The 6,000-nt window shown below is 40.7% G+C and overlaps 1 protein-coding gene across 1 annotated transcript in view; it reads right to left on the reverse strand.

Annotated features, from left to right (window-relative positions):
- pot1 (protection of telomeres 1 homolog) overlaps positions 1-5,694 on the reverse strand; it is a 68,212-nt gene extending 62,518 nt beyond the window's left edge. The window contains exon 1 of the mRNA XM_019267597.2: positions 5,603-5,694. The gene's annotated coding sequence lies outside the window, so the exon portion shown is untranslated. The remainder of the gene's footprint in view (positions 1-5,602) is intronic.
- Between the last annotated feature and the right edge of the window lie 306 nt (positions 5,695-6,000).

Here is a 6,000-nt window from a genome sequence, read left to right on the forward strand (position 1 = left end):
CAGTGGCACACTCTCGCAGAGTCTGGCTTTACAGAAGATGATCACAAATTAACTAAAACTTAAATAACGTCTCTGGCACAACACAATCTGTTCCCATCCATCGAAACGACGTTCACAACATTTCTAAACAAGGTTTGGAGACTGGGACGAGGGGAGATGTAAAGTATATAACACATACCTTAGATATCTTTGACGGAGATCGCAATGCGCTGCTGTAACTCACATACATTATATTATATCGTGGAATGAATTAGGAAAAAGCACAATACTATTCAACTCTTGACATACACCAAGTCAGCATGTCCTAAAACAGGAAGGCTTCTTACTAACATATGATGAAATGCATCAAATAAACAGACGAAGTTAGGGATGCAGGCCAGTTTCAAATAAAAGCCTGAGGAAATAAAGCCAATCTGAGGATTAAAAAAGAAGAGCCAGCTATATTTTGGCTGGCCAATAGCCTATGGTAATACTGTGAGATTATGCCCAAAACATATTGTACTATATTTCTGTATTACAACAAATTATTTATTTAGTACTAGAGTCAACTTGTGAGCTGATAAACGGTGAGTGAAAATGTCTGTCGGTGTAAGCTGCCATGTTTACTCTTACAATGTCAAAAATAAAGGAGACAGCAGAAGAAGATGTGAATCAAACCATCGTGCCAAACCTCAGCCAATCAGAACAAAGCAAGGCAGAGGGGAAAACAGACAGACAGACTGACGGCCATGTTAAGACACTGCCTCACGGGTTGTCGAGTGAACTGAACTGTACCATGATGATCGAGTTGTTCTTGTATATGAATTATGTAATATATGTGTAACTTCTTTTTTCTTATAGGGGAGGGGGACGTCGCCTGTGGCTAGTTGACCTCTCTTACATCTTATGTTTTGGATTTTGCACAATTTAATGTGTATGCAAATAAAATGAAATAAAGCTGTCTCGTGTTATTGTACTCCAGCGATGTTTGTGTGAAGAGCCTGTTTTATCTGCCTTGTAATACATAGTTTGTGTTTTGTTCACAGCCTCTAACGCAACCCAACAAATCTCCTATTTCCGGGATAATTAAAATGTCTTATAGCTCGAGAAACACCCAAGAAATTGTAAAGAAATGTTGTAGATGTACCTTCAGATTGATTAATCCTTCAGCCCTAAGTTCAACCTATCAGTGTTTTTTTACTACTGCACATTTTTCAGACCGGACATCGAACAGCTTCATCTCCTGCTGCACAGATTCAGTCTGCTCTTTAACCACAACACCAGTGTCTGGAGTCTCTTTTTCTTTTTTTACTCCAACCAACAAAGTTTCAGGTGAAAAGGGTGAAGTAAGTGGCAGGTGGTCTCTGTAATGCAGCAGCCACCGAGGCAGAAGAGGAGAAATATCAGGACGCCACATCCAGATGAAAGTCCAGCGTCCTCACCCGGGCACACAGCTGTCCAGCATGGGGTCGCCGGGGTCACTCATTGTGTGATCTGTCCCACAGCGAGTGGCCGCCGCTTCAAAAGCAGGACGGAGCGCCTGACTTTTAACTCTCACGGGCAGGTCCAGACAGGATGAGCAAGCTCTTCACGCCTCATCAATATTTGTCTGCAGCTCCACACGAGAGGAGAATACAGGAGCTGAATGATCAGTGGACTGAGCGAACATTTATACTAGGAGGGTTTAATTTGTAAAAGCATCTATTTATGTTGTTTCAGCCCTCTGTGGCATATTTCTTCCTTCAAACAGACCTCTACCAAACTGCCTCCAGAGTGTATGAAGCTTAAAATGCCTGCTTGGTGTTTCTGTGTGTAGACATAAACATATCTGGTCCAAAATGATGATATAAGCTGTCCGGCGAGGGTTGAAGGCTGCATAGCAGTAAATTTAAGAGCACAACCTTGCATCACCTCTAACTTTCTCTGTGATCATTCATTTTAAATGCCAATATAGCTGAATACACAACAGAGCTGCCGTCATTACCCTGTTGTTATGCTGATTTTGCAAGACAATATTGGGGGTCATAAAGATTTTAGCACCGCAGTGCATCAGTTTGGGAATGACGGCTGGTTAACATGTCGTGTTTACGGGCCAAGATGAAATAAAGAAGTAGAGCTATCTGAGTCATCCATCGAGGAGACACCAAATCGACTCACATTTTGTCATGATTGTGTACACAAATCAATGCAGGAGCAACAGCATGGCAGGATGTAAACTTTAGAAAGTCTCAAAATGACCACAAACAATGAAACTGTGATGGAAACGGACAAGAGTGATAGAGACGGAGGGCAGCATGACGCCAGATAGCGTGAGGCTCCCACAGTCTCTGCTCCACTGATGACTGTCAGTAAAGTGGGCTAATAAACAAGACGGTAGTAGAACGTCCTCTACTGCCGTCTACTGTGATTGACTTTTCGTCTGACAGCGCTGTCAGATGCCCGGCAGGAGAGACGCTCCGTGGTGTGCTGGGATGTTACAACTGACCTAAAAGCAGGACGCCCAGTTGTACTTTGCCTGACTGTATGGAAATGTGATCTCTTCACATCACAGATGACAGAGAAAGGCATTAAAACTGGATTCTTTTGATAAAACATGAGACTTTTGGGCTGACGTAGGCCTGGAAGTTTAGTGTGGCACTAAATGAACAGCTGAATCGTCGTGTTGAACAGTCAAATCAGATCTGACTGACAAATTCTGAGTCGGTTATATCCCCATAAATAAATATTTCAGACTCGTTCAGGTGGCTGACAACAGAAGCAGAACACAGAGAGCAGGAGGAGACTTAGCGGAGATGTAACCGGCTGTCAGTCTGCAGAGTAACAAACCATGTGTGAAGCCTACAGTCATGGGAGTGTGGCAGCAAAGTTCAGCAAAGACTTTCTGTCAAATGATTCTGTCAACTGTGTCTGTAAAGAGAAACAGATGATCAAACAGCACAGCTGTGTCAGTAGGGTTTGTTTCTGGTAATTTAGTCAGAAAACATTATAACCGTTAAACAATGATTTGGTCAGTTTAACTGTGGACAGAGGTCTCCACAAAAACAACCTGGAAACACTAATGTGGACACAAACCATCTCAGCCCCTCCACTCCTGTAGAAAGAAATAGGCTGTGACTTTTTTGTTTAAACTAGTTTGAAATGACAGTTTGTTCCAGTGAATTCTAATGTTGTCTAAAGGCCTGCAGCCTCTTTCCTTTTAGAAAGTAAAGTGGACTGCGATGCCATTTTCAATCACTTCCTCCAAAACAAAAGTTGTAAAACAGCAAAACCCATTTTCTGGGTTGTAAGGCCCACACGCTGTCATCCCTTCATCTGATTAACCAAGCAGCGCCTCAATAAAATGTCAGCAGCAGAGAAAACAGGCAGAGTTGTTTCCCAAACACGATAACAACCTAGGCTATCTGAACAGAGGAAGTGAAGGAAATAAGAAAAATAAACCTTAAAGTGGTCCACTCACAGCGGCTACATCACATCACACTGCAACAGCTGATCTGAACCCGAAAAATGTTAAATCACATCAGCTCTGTACGGTCTCATGTAATCCCATCAACTCCACGGGTATACGCTTTTTATTTATTGGGGAACAAAGTGACCCTGAAATATCTCTGCTGTTTGTTTTGAACGCTCACTGATGACAGAGACGACAGGCTGAAATGCTAAAACAATTATCACATCTGTCACATGAAGGACGAGGAGTCAAAGCACAAACTTAAAGAGCAGAGGAGAGTATTAGTTCCAAAGGAAAGCGAAGACAAACCGATCACTCATCAACAGGTACCATGGAAAAGTGGTAGGCTAGACTGTGCCAATGGTTCCCTCAACCAAAGTCTCAACCAATGACAGTATAAAGAATAGACAGTGTATATGTGAGGTCACCCACAGGTTTCCAAAGTGCTGTTTTGAAGCTCAAAACATGCAGCTCTTGCCGCTGACTCGTTGGCCGTCCGGCCTCTTCCGCCTTCTGGCTAATATAAAATGGGCCAAGACGTGGATCATCTGTAACCTGAGGGCACTTTCTCTGTGGCAAAGCCTTCTTGATGATACAGAAGGCCTAAGTCTTAGCATTTCATTGATTTCTTTTAAAAGTTTTAATTATTATTTAACATATTCAACGCAGGTTTTAAAAAATATCAGCCACAGTGAAAAGCTGAACACAAGCAAAATTTTTGGAGCCTTCACCCTCTGTTAAACGGCCTCGTCCTGAATGAGGAAAATATGCAGTCAAAACAACCAACGCTAACAGAACAATGGCCAATTGTCAGAGAGAAGAAAACCAATTTATTAAAAAAAGCATGTATGATTATTAAACATATATATAATAGAGACTCGTCTGTGGTGCAACATTCACAGGGAATAATCTGCTCAAACATCCTGCACTTAACACCTTCACTGTTTACGTTTGTCAGTTTATTCTGTCATTGTTATGCGTTGGATATAATATGAAACATGCATAAAAGATGTCACTCTTATAGAAAAGCAGCCATTAAGAAAAAAAAAAGGGGTTGGGAACCAGTGGCTTATGCCACAAAAACATAATGGAAAAACCACTCACTGTAGACAGCAGCCACACGATGTGAGCACTATACGTCGGAGGAAAAGCAGTGATATAGGGCATATAGCCATCACAACACATCAGGGAGGTGGCATGTGCTAATGTACCAAATACCTGCACGCATCAAAACATTAGTCAAGGAATCAGACACTAAAACAAAGTGTGTGCTGATAGGAGAGCTGCCAGCCACCTCACATTTATTGTATTATTATTATTATTATTATTATTATTATTATTATTATTATTATTATTTTATTATACATTTATTGTACTGGAGAACTGTGAGCCAGCAACCAGAAAACAGAGAGTACCAGACAGCTGTTTGTGTATTGTGACCTGTCACCTCCTGGGTTATGTAGTCTTAAGGAGAGTTATAACAACTAATGCTAACACGAACACTTACGTCTATGCCAGTATGTTTAGTTTAGTTTAGTTTAGTTTAGTTTAGTTTAGTTTAGTTTTAAGCATGTCTTCATTTCGACTACAGCAACTGTTTGCTAGTTAGCCTGTTAGCCACCTTTAGCATGCAGAGGAGCCACTCTCGTTTCTTTCACATCGAAGCAAACTCCATTAGAAAAAGCTCATGTTTAAGGTTATATTGATGCTCTGCACACACACACGGTGAACAGAAGATAATGTACAGGTTTGGATGAATAAACAGACCCTCTGTGTTACTTCGGCACACATATAATACATAATGGCACACGTCTTTGAAGAATATTTCAGCTTTCCCCTCGAACTGAAAGCGGTGGATATCAGCATGTTTTTGGAGGACAGGAAACACATCGCGGTGAATTGGCTGTAAGCCGAATTATTTAGGACGATGTACACATGTCTAACATGTCTAAACCTGATCTCTGCATGCTGTATGGTTGTCTCAGTGAGTAACGCAACCTAAAACGCAGTTTCACAATGGGGGTTTGCCATGTATTCAGACAAGTGGCGTAAAACTGTCACTAAACAAGCTTTCACAAACTATTTAACAACATGTCGTGTACTGTTAATGAAAGGGCAGATCATCGTGGCAGAATACCCATCGCCGGGTAAGGAAACAAAACATTACAAACTTACCGCTGCAGGAGTTTGGTTTGTTTTCCCTCGCCTGGTTTCAAATTGACAGGCTGTGATAACGCGCATGCGTGTAGGGAACCCCAGTACTGGCGAACAGTAAGACATGAAAACAATACACTACACTACAAAGTAATACAAATATGATTAAATAATAGTAATACAATTATGATTAAATCATACAATTATGATTAAATAATAGTAATAGAATTATGATTAAATAATAGTAATACAATAATGATAATAAGAAAAAAAATAAATCAAATAAAGGGTACATACAATTAAAAAGTAAAACCAAGTCTTTTAGCTTGGGCATTGTTGTTTGTTTTTTCCTTTTGTTTAATTGTTTTCATCATCAACTTACAGTGATAACACTTCAGTTGATACATCTTATCCCCAAG

This window comes from Larimichthys crocea, chromosome XXI (genome assembly GCF_000972845.2).
Source record: "Larimichthys crocea isolate SSNF chromosome XXI, L_crocea_2.0, whole genome shotgun sequence".
NCBI lineage: Eukaryota > Metazoa > Chordata > Actinopteri > Sciaenidae > Larimichthys > Larimichthys crocea.